The sequence below is a fragment of the Rutidosis leptorrhynchoides genome, unplaced genomic scaffold (genome assembly GCF_046630445.1).
Source record: "Rutidosis leptorrhynchoides isolate AG116_Rl617_1_P2 unplaced genomic scaffold, CSIRO_AGI_Rlap_v1 contig288, whole genome shotgun sequence".
NCBI lineage: Eukaryota > Viridiplantae > Streptophyta > Magnoliopsida > Asterales > Asteraceae > Rutidosis > Rutidosis leptorrhynchoides.
This window is the reverse complement of record NW_027266531.1, coordinates 44,443-55,796: the sequence shown is the minus strand read 5'-3', so window position 1 is coordinate 55,796 and position 11,354 is coordinate 44,443. Positions and strand designations below refer to the sequence as shown.

Here is an 11,354-nt window from a genome sequence, read left to right as displayed (position 1 = left end):
ACAAAATATATCATATATATATATATATATATATACACGGAGGTAGTAATATTTTAGAGATTTTTGACACGTCTATTCATTCTGATGCAAAATAATAACAATAGAAAAAATCTAACAAATGAAGTTCTTTAGAGAATATGGACGCCAAATATTGATGCAAGATCTTGACGAACAGAGATAATAAATTCAACATTTAAGTTGATATATCTAGTTGAACAAATCGGGAGTAATTCAATTCTTGATTCAAGTAAATGAAAAGAAGGTCGAGATTATAAGTTATAACAGAAGCATATATGTACATGACCTTGACTCGTTGAGATTTTATCATTAAATACGAATTACACATACCTACTAATTAAGCTTGGTGTTGGGAAGGACTTGAGACTAAAATGAAATCCTGCCACGGAAGCTCTGATGAAAAATGAAATATATAGATGGATGGCATCATAACCTACTACTCGCAGAGAGTGCATGATTGACCAACTCCCTTCTCAGATCTTTCCAGCAGGTGATTTTGGAATGATATTGATGAAATCGGATTATCTTGTATGGAGCAACCTGCATTGGAAGGATCATATATGCATATATATTTTTTGGTTCGAAACAATTAAGAGAAACAAGTATTTTAACAGAAAAGAATTGAATTCATAGATTCGACTAGGAGTATGCCAGTTTTGCAATGTATTCCATAATCTGAGGTTCAGTCATTTTGTTTCCAGGCTTTCTCACAACATAGGCCATGGGAATTTGTCCTGCTTCTTCTTCAGGATACCTGTATGTTTTATCACAAATACTACCTCCATATCAAAATTTATGATGTTATTCATTCATTCATATCTACATATATTTTTTCAATAATCCAATTCCTTGCTAGTATAAAAAAGAAAGCATTCGATTTGATTTCATTAATACCACATCCATTGGGAAATATTTTTTGCCTATATAATTTACATTACATAGACAAACATCGAAATGTCTCACGTCAAGATTCATCGACTATAAATTTTTTCATTACATTTACTTAAATTATAAGTCTATATAGTATAAAATATATATCTTATTGCTTTTATACAATAGAAAATTCTCCTATTTTCATCCTGTTTTAAGAGACTAAAAAAAAAAACACCCTTTTCATTTACTATTTCTGTTCAAAATAGATGCAAATTTTTACTTATATTTTTTATGTAAAAATTTGCATATAATTTAGGACGGATGTAGTATATAGTATTACATAAGCAAACAAGAGGCATGCATTTATTAACCTGGTATGCCTTGTATTTGATCAACTCTTTGAGTCTATCGATGATCTAAAGAAAGCCGTCAGAGTCGAAATAACAGAGATCACCAGTCTTCAACCAGCCCTCTGAATCTAAAGTTTCGGATGTTGCCTTGTCGTCTCCCACACAGCCTTTCATCACTGACGGGCCCCGCAACCAAAGCTCGCCCTTTTGGTTTGGGCCCAACGACTCTCCGCTCACGGGATCAATTATTTGGGCCTCCATCCAATTAGCAAGTCGGCCCAATGAGCCCAGATTCTTTGTTTCTTCTGGTCCAATTGCCCTTGTTGCTCCTCCTGAACTCTCCGTCAAACCATATGCCTTCACAATAAAAAAAAATAAAAAAGCAATTAGTACTAATAAATAATTGAAGGAAAATATGCATATGTGGCTGATGCTGACCTGTACAATCTCCACGTCGGGGAACTTCTTCTTGAACTTATCAGCCACCTCTTTACCGAGCGGAACACCGCCGCACCCCAACATCACCAACGAACTCCAGTCATAATTTTTAGTCAAATCCGACTTCACCAACGCCACAATAAGCGGTGGGGAAACTGGCGTGTACCTGATTTTGTACTTTTCGATGGCTTTAAGCATTCCTTCGAAATCAAACCTCTTCATCAGCACCAACGTCTCTCCCGTCGTGATCGCTCATGTAGAGAATATTCCAGTAACTGAAGTAGATCTAGATTCAGTCATTAAGAGTTAGACATCAACTAGGAAATAATATAGTTTAGTTTATTACTTGTTCATTAAGTATTCAATTGTATTCCTATTTATGTGTATGTCTCTTTCATAATTCAATAACACAAATAATATATTTTCCTATCAAGAGTTTCAACATGGCATCAGAGCCAAGTTCCACCATAGGTTTGGCGACGTCCAACCAAACCATGGTTTCTAATCAGATCATCAATCCAATTCCTTCATTCGGCGTAGTAATCCCTTCATCCGGCATAGTTTTGTCTTCATCCAGCATAGTTATGCCGTCGTCGATTGTTCATACAGGGATGTCGTAGCAGTTTATGTCGCTCGGATCTTTCAACAATCCGATTTCAGGTATCTCATCGTCATCCAGCAGATCGGAAGTCTCTCTGACGGGATTTTCATATTTTTCAGTGCCACAACTAGGCATGTTGTCGCCGATTGGCTCTTCATCAAATATAACCACACCGCAGTTTGCCATTCCAATGAGTGGTAACATCTTTTCGAATCTTCAGGCCTTTAATCATGACCTAACAATCAAACTTGATAGTTCCAGTTTCATGTTATGATCGAAACAAATTCTTCCTATTGTGCGTGATCATGGTCTTTTAGGACTTCTTACGGGAGAAATCCCTCGTCCTCCTTAAAATATTCAAGTTGATGGGAGCATGCAGTATAATGTCAATTATCAAATCTGGAAACAACAGGATCAACTTCTGCTTGGATGGCTTCTTCAATCGCTAACTCCTACTGTACTAGCCCAGATTATAGCACATGATACTTCAGCAGCGGTTTGGGCCTCTCTAAATCAACTTTTTGCCGTTCTGTCTAAGAACAAGGCGATCAATGTTAGCTGACGACTCATTCAAACCAAGAAAGGCAGCATGTCCATAACTGAATACATTCAAAAGATGAAGGGTTTTGCTGAATCTATTACAGGTACTGGAAAAGTCTATAATGAAGACTATTATTACGAATTGGGCCCTGAATATGATTCCTTCGTTGCTGCATTAAATACATACAAAGGTGATATGTCTGTTGCAAGTTTGACTGAGATGCTGCTGAATCAAGAGGCATATATGGAGATGACAACTGCTCGCAATGCTCTTGATTCGTCTGTTCACTATACTCAGAGGAAGGGACAACAAACTGGAACTCATGTTTCTGCAGGAACTCAGGGTGTCGATCCGGGAGGCTACAACAACTTTTCTGGCCATGGTCGTGGTCGCGGCGTGGCCGTTGTCGCACAAATGACAATCCCCCACGTGTTTATAGTAAGATATGTAGTAAGCCTTACCACTAAGCCTCACAGTGCTACAATAGCTTCGATCAGAATTTCCAAACACCAAAACCTAGTATGTCCTCCGCATTCACTGCATCATCTGCATCATTAGGATTCGTTGCTAACTAGGGTTGGCATCTGGATTTTGGTGCTACTCATCACATCACTCATGATATGTAAAGGATTAAACAACGAGGAGAATTCTGCTCCAAGAAATTGTTGAGAACGGATTATATCGCCTTGTCGCCCCTGTCTCTTCGAAACTTTCGCAAGCATTTGTTGCATCGAAACAGTCTATCGACTTAAGGCATCAACGCTTTGGACATCCATCCAGTCCGATCACTACTCGTGTCTTAGCGTCGTCTGGTTTTAAGTATTCGGGTAGTCAGTTCTTTTATTCGGCTTGTCAGTTAGGAAAGTGTTATCAATTACCTTATGTTAAATCACAGTCTACTTTAACATCTCATTTGCAATTAATTTTTTCGGATGTATGGGGCCCTGCTCCCGAATAATCGTTCCTTGGATTTAAATATTATGTTTCTTTTGTTGATGCTTATACTCGCTATACTTGGTTAATTCCGATTGCATGTAAATATGATGTTATGATTGCATTTAAATCATTCAAAATTCATGTCGAAAACCTTTTCACAAAGAAAATAAAGTCTTTTCAATCTGACTGGGGTGGCGAATATCGATCACTTTCAAAGTTTCTTCATGAAAATGGTATAGCTCATCGCATTGCATGTCCATATGCTCATGGTCAGAATGGATTCGTCGAGTGAAAACATCAACATATTGTTGATTCTGGTCTAACATTATTAGCTCATGCATCTCTTCCTCAAAAATTTTAGGACTTTGCTTTTTCTGCTGTAGTTTACTTGCTAAATCGTATGCCATCACCTATTCTCGGACATCGCTAACCATAGGAGATGCTTTATGGTAAAATGCCTTCTTACTCTCACTTGCGAGTATTTGATTGTGAATGTTTTCCATTGTTAAGGCCTTATAATAAACATAAATTTGAATATAGAACTAAGTCATGTGTCTTCCTAGAGTACAATGATAAACATAAAAGTTATATTTGTCTTGAAGCAACAAATAATAGAATTTATATATCTAGGAATGTTGTCTTTAATGAAATAAGGTTTCTTTTTGTATCGGACTCTAGGACTAGCACTCAGACCAATAATAATATGACTAGTAACCCCTATGTCGTTGTTTATTGCTGCTACTCCAGGTTCTGCTCTAATGCTGCGTACTACAGCTGATCCGTTGGGACTAGCCTCTCATGATTTGCATTTTGTTCGTACTCCTTCTTCCATCCTCCCTGTGCCTCACCGCCGACTAGGCATCTCACGGATCGATCTGATCCATCCATGCCGGTTGTATCTTCTCCAACTCCGTATACTCCACAATCGTCTTTGATGTCAGAAGCACGTGCTACAGTATCTCCTATTGTAGCAAGTTCTATTCCATCAGCTCATGTTGAAGTATCTCCAACTCTATCATATTCTATTCCAGTGCACGCTGTTGAAGTACCATCTAGTCTATCATCTCTTAGTTCAACACCACCACCTCTAGCTATAATCTCGACCATTGCACAAACCACTGTTGTTGATCGTCCTATGCTGACGCGTGTTAAGTGTGGTATTTTCAAATCGAAGATTTTTACGGGCATCGCTGTTGGTGTTTCTAAACCTATCTGTCATACTCAGGCTGTCAAGATTCCAGAATGGCGATGGGCCGTGACTGAAGAATACAATGCATTGATTCAGAATGACACTTGGACTTTAACTCCATTACCTTCAAATAGTAGAGCTGTTGGATGTAAGTGGGTGTTTAAATTGAAGCGACGTGTTGATGGGAGTATTGAGCGGTACAAGGCGCGGTTAGTTGCCAAGGGGTTTCATCAGACTACAAGGATTGATTTTACCAAAACCTTTAGCCCTATTGTTAAGAGCACTACTATCCGGGTTGTTCTTCCTATTGCAGTCTCCTTTGGCTGGCCGATTCATCAGCTTGATGTGAAGAATACGTTCCTTAATGGTATTCTTGATGAACATGTCTTTATGACTCAGCCGCCTGATTTTGTTGATCCCAGATTTCCCAATCCGTATGCCGGTTGAAGAAGGCTCTTTACGGTCTGAAGCAAACTCCTAGAGCTTGGTATACGAGACTCAATTCTGCTCTCAAGTCTCTACACTTCGAGCCATTAGCCAGTGATTCCTCGCTGTTCATCTCTCGCTCAAAATTTATTATTTCATATGTCCTTGTTTAGTACAGTTGATTAAAGTGCAGTCTACTTTAATCACAGCTACTTTAACAGCGGGCGGAAACAATTAACTACAGAGCAAATAAAGAAAGCAAATGACACACGATATTTTTACGTGGTTTGGAGTCAGAATAACTCCTACATCCACGGGACCTTATCCAGAAACTTTTTTACTATTCTCGAGATTACAAATATAGCTTGGACTTTCCTTTAGCCGGTCCTCAATTGACTACACCACCTATACTGCTTTCTCAACCCCTAGTAAAATAGACTTTACTTCTTCGATCGATAGTAATTGGAATTTCCCTAGTTAGTCCACGACTAACTACACCTACATCCAAAGCCTAAATAGAGTATACTGTAACTGCCCCATCTACAGGTTCTTTTTTATAAGAAGAATAACTTATATCTACAACCACATCCCGGCTGTAGGTTCTTTTTTAAAAGAAGAATAACTCTCTACTGACTAATGCTTTAGTAGTAGGTACTATAACCAATCTCCAGATTATAGGATCTCTTTTTAAAGAAGATTCACTTGTGGTTTACACTTTTATATGAGTCTTTATAGAATATACAAATAAGTGTAGATTATACAGCCCTAAGAAGTCCTAACACAAAAAGGTAAGAATATCTCTTGAAGTTCATTTATGTAGATGATATGCTTTTTGTGTAACAATCTATGCGATCTAGAAATATGCTCGAATACTTCTGATATCCTCGTGAACAGTGCTGCGTGAACAGTACCACGTGAACAGTAAAATGTCCGAACAGTGGTTGTGTAAATAGTACAACATGCTTAAGGTTTTTCTGCCTTTAACTTGTTTATATAGGCATATAGAAATAGGGTTTTCATGAAGATTCGTAGACCAATTAGGAATCAATCTCTTAAATATCTTCTCCATAAAGAAAAAAAATATTATGTAGAGGTAATATCTTATAAAAAATATTTTAACTTGATTTAATCCATGAAGACTAAAATAATTCGGGTAGATAATTTCTCAATTGAACTGAATTAATTCTTCGAAATCGCTGCAGCGAATCGAATCAAGAAAGACAAACCGAATCAAACCGAATCTTCTCGTTACCAGCTTCAACAATAGAGCACTTTATTTATTTATTTATTAATTTTTTAAAAGATTAATTTTCGTATATATTTTAGAAATATATATAAGAATGTTATAAATTTATTGTAAAATATAATATGTTCTTCAAGAAATCAAGTCTTCGTATTTTTTTCATTTTATATGGAAAATAAATTTTGAAATAATCAAAATGGAGTATATAACTTAAAGAAAGATTTTAGCTCACGTCATTGTTAAAGACTATGTAGTAAAATTATTAATTTGATGAATACGTAAGTTATTTGAATAAGAAAAATTTTCAAATTTTTGGCATTAGAAAAAACTTTAAATAGACTTATCCTTTTTTTTTTCTTTTGAGCGTATAGTATAATTAATGAATATTAGAAAAAAAAATACAAACTTTGATACGTTAAATTTTTTTTGAGATATATGGAGGAGGATGTCGTTTTGAGGTAAATTTATACCTTTAAAATCATTTAAATAGACCAAAATTAAAATTTATTAATTATGATTTCCAAATTATAAGATTTTTACATAATCAGGTCCAGAATATTAATATTAATTTATGGTAATTCATAGGTTCGGGGTGAGTTAAAATGATTTTATTAGGTTCGGAAATTTTTAAAATACATGATTAGTTCTCTGATTAGGTTCGGGTTGAAAAGACCATAGCAACCTTTGACTTAAAATCAGATGCGTTGGTTTTATTGTAAATACTTTAAAACATAAAGGTTATAACAGACATTTAATTAGGTTCGGATATTGAAAAGACAGGATTGCCCTTAGACTATCTGTTTGACCGAAATAACAGTTAGGTATTTTCATAATTATTTTAAATAGCTTAGGGCAATATAGTAATTAACCATAATTAATTTAATAAAAATCATTTTCTTTTCTCTTCTTCTTCCCCGACGAGCTCTCCCTCTCTTCCTCCCGACTCTCTCTGCCTCCGATCGGTTCCGGCGATTCCGGCCGTCTCTGACCGTAATCTCGATACCAAAATGTTCGTCTCGTCATCATGATCTCGATGGTATAATTTAATTTCACTAACTCGCTTTCGTTTTCTTTAATTTTTTGATTTTACGATTCGGAAAAAAATTTTGAGAACGTCGAATTGACCCAATTTTTTCTTCGGACCGGGTTTAGTATTTCCGGTCACAGTCCGACCGTGTTTGGCATTTCCGATCACAACTTTTTTCTTTGACTGTATTTCGAAAATCCGATTTTAGTTAATTACTGTCATAAAAGTTTTGGCCCGAAAATTCAATTCCGGAAAGACTCCAAATATTTACCCCAATCGATTGCCAATAAAATATTTAAGTTTTTTTTTAAAAAAAAAATATATTTATAATTTCCTATTCTACAATATACCTCCATTCCACTGTCATCACTCATCTTTTAAAACTGGTAAATAATGACATAAATTTAAAGTAGATAATTATTTTATTTGCCTAAGATAGTCCACTCTCTTATTTATTCTTGTGTGTATAATAGAATCCGTTGTCTCGAGTTTAGAACATGAATCGACATATTAAAAAAAAAAATGCTTTAAATATCAGATCATTGATTGACTTAAAATAGATAATATAGATAAAAATCTTTTAAATGATTTTATTATTTTGATTTGTTGGTATCTTTAGGGAAGATTAAATTTTTGTAAATGTAAATGACTAGATGTAGAATATTATTGTCAGTTTTTTGTCAAATTAAGCAATTAAGTTAGTAATCAATATTTAACAAATTCATTAGTAATTATTTTTGGACCTTTAAATTTTGACTGTTAATATTTGCAAATTGTAAGAACATATTTAAAGCTTAAAATAAGGAGAAGAATTTAATTGATTTAAGATTTTAGTATCAGTCTTGAAATTTTTCGGAAATTGAGATTTCCCCCAAGTCATAACCATTTGAGATAAAGGAAAGGTAGATGAAAATAATTTCATCATAAAAAACAAAGTATAAATCTTATATAAAACACTTGCTTTAATTTTTTTTAAATATAGAAAATGTAGATCATATTAAAAATAAATAAATATTTGATTTAAATGTTGCAGCCAATTCTCATTTGCTCTTCACAATATTTGATTTAAATGTATGCGAGTATGTTCTTTGTACGTCCGGACCTAATGCTCTTAAGTTTTGCTAAATAAAGAAATTGACACAGTCGGTTCTACAGTTTCATGGTGCCATCTTCCTTGTATTGATCTTATCGAAAACAATTCGAGCTGAAAACACAGATGCGATGAGTAGTGAGTCGCCGACCAGATGATCAATTTTGATGAAACCCTTACCCTCAAACAATTTATGTAAATAAAAAGTTAAAATGGTCTCTTACAAACAGCAATTATCACATAACCTGGAAACAAACAATGGAAACAACACTGATTCTTTAAAAAAAAAATAGTAATTGTAGAAGCAATATTGAGGAGTTTCATGCTAAACCATTTTCCACTCATTGAACCTGTAAATCAAGCACAAAAAAAGACAAATAGTATTATAATTAAAACTTACGCATTACATTAGAATACATATCACGTTCGCCCGATTTTATCCCTCAAAATTTATACCCCTATGTCATTAATTAACTCATGAATATGTAGCAATTTATCTATCAGAAGGACCATTAACGTCATTGTTGGCAATGCTTCCATGTCACCCTCACAAACTACACTATTTTCATAAAACAAATGGGCTTAATTAATTTGCACATCAACACTTAGCTTCGTCTTGCCGGACCAATCCATTATAAAATAAATATAAATTTTTTAATATAAATTATATGTAAAAATTTGTATTTATTTTGGGACGGAATTCGTACCATTTAACATGGACTGATCCAATTAAAATGTTGGGTCGGGCTAAGAACGTGCAACAGTTTTAAAGCCACCTGCGTAAACTTTGTTTGCGTTGCCTTCCTGAAATTTCAACATTGCAACGCAACTACAATGGGAAGCAGCAAAACAAAGAAGAAGTACTACTCAGATGAAACCTCCACCACTGAATCTTCATCAGCATCTCCTTCCTCTGAAGATGATTCCTCTGATCGGAGATATCACTCCCACCGTAAGGACCGTCGGAGGAGAGATAAAGAGAGGTGGAGAGAGCGAGAGGAAAAGAGGAGGAAGAGGGAAAGGAAAAAGAAGAGAGAAAGAAAATTGAAGAGAAAGAGAGATTATGATTCTGTTTCCGATGACGGGTCTGGGTCCGGGTCAGATTTGGAGGAGGCTGCTAGAGGTAGAATTGACCCTAAAACTGTTCTGAGCGATATGTTGAAGGAGTTTCCAACTGCTGCTAATGATTTGAATCAGGTTTGTGCTTTTCTATATATAATGCATCAATAAACTCTGTGATTGGGATACAATTGCTGTATGTTTTATGGGCTTTTCACAATTTCGAGTATTAGGGCATAATTAGAATTATGCAGTTCAGCATTTTAAGCATTTGTAATTGTATGGTTTTAGCCCTTCTGCTGTTCTGCTTCAAACTGATTTTATTTGTGCTTTTGATTTAGAAAATGTACTGTTTTGACATTTATTTATGTTTCAGTATATGGGAAGACTCATCATTTAGTATCGCTTTTGGTCTTTAGCTTCTGCAAATGATCGATGATGGACAAGCTGCTGACATAAAGGGCATTTCTGAAACATCTTTAACTAAGCATCTGAAGAAGCTTTTTCGGTCTTTAAAGCTCAAGGAGAAGGGGGATAGAGTCTTTTTACTTCGCTCTAATGCTTCTCCCACTTTGGATGTAGTTGGAACCCTGATCCAAAATCATGTTGATCCTTCACCAGCGAATATTCAAGATTCTACATTGCGAGATGCACAACATAGAGAAGTTGTTCCTGACAATAATGTGTCGACTCCAGGCCCTGAAGATGATTCTTCTGCTCCTAAAAGAAGGTCAACCATACTAATTTATGCCTTTTAACATTATAGGAAATTTTTAGTGCAGATTTGATTAGAGATGGCAGCAATTTTTTAGAGTTAAAGTACAGTCTACCTAAGCCTTGTGACTCTCAACATGTTTGCAGCTCTCTCTCTTGAGAGGATGGTGGCTTTGTATAAATGTATGCTATGAATTCTTATTGTTTGTTTCTTCTCCACCTCACTTGTACATGCTTGGCGGCTGTTAGTCTAATTCAATTTTTCCAATAACTTAATTGCTAACTTGTATGTTGACATTCAGTTAATGATTATATTTGTTTAATTTCATGATATCTTTTTTCTTTTTGATATGAATCTAACTTTTACCGAGTCCATTTGCAGGATGGCTAGAAAAAAGAAGTTCCAGTACATGTTTAAAGGTGTTTTAAGAGGTATAATAGGTCAAGCTCCTGACCTAGAAGAAGAGAATGTTGTTGGTCAAGAGGGGTCGTCTTCTGCAAGTCTTCATGGAGATGGTGGGGGCTCGGAATCGGTACCTGATTCTGCATCTCGTCCTGGAAATGGTGCACAATTGGCCACCTCTAATGACCATGCTTCAGATCATCCTCAGTATTTTGATCTCTCCAATGATAGGGATACAATCATCAAAGGACCAAGTGACACTTCCTGGACCGTACATGTAATAGGTACGTGTTCGACTTTTTAATCATTAAAATTACTAACTGTTGTTGAGAAACTAACTGTTGTTGGTTAAATTTCAGATTCTCAGAGACATATTGAAAAAAGAATGTTGAAACACTCTGAAATTAGCAACTTGGCTGAAGGAATTCGTGTCATAGTTCATTTCA

At 35.4% G+C, this 11,354-nt stretch overlaps 1 pseudogene; it reads right to left on the bottom strand.

Moving 5' to 3' along the window:
* Positions 1–444: 444 nt before the first annotated feature.
* On the bottom strand, positions 445–2,466 carry LOC139882584 (4-coumarate--CoA ligase-like 9; annotated as a pseudogene).
* Positions 2,467–11,354: the final 8,888 nt, after the last annotated feature.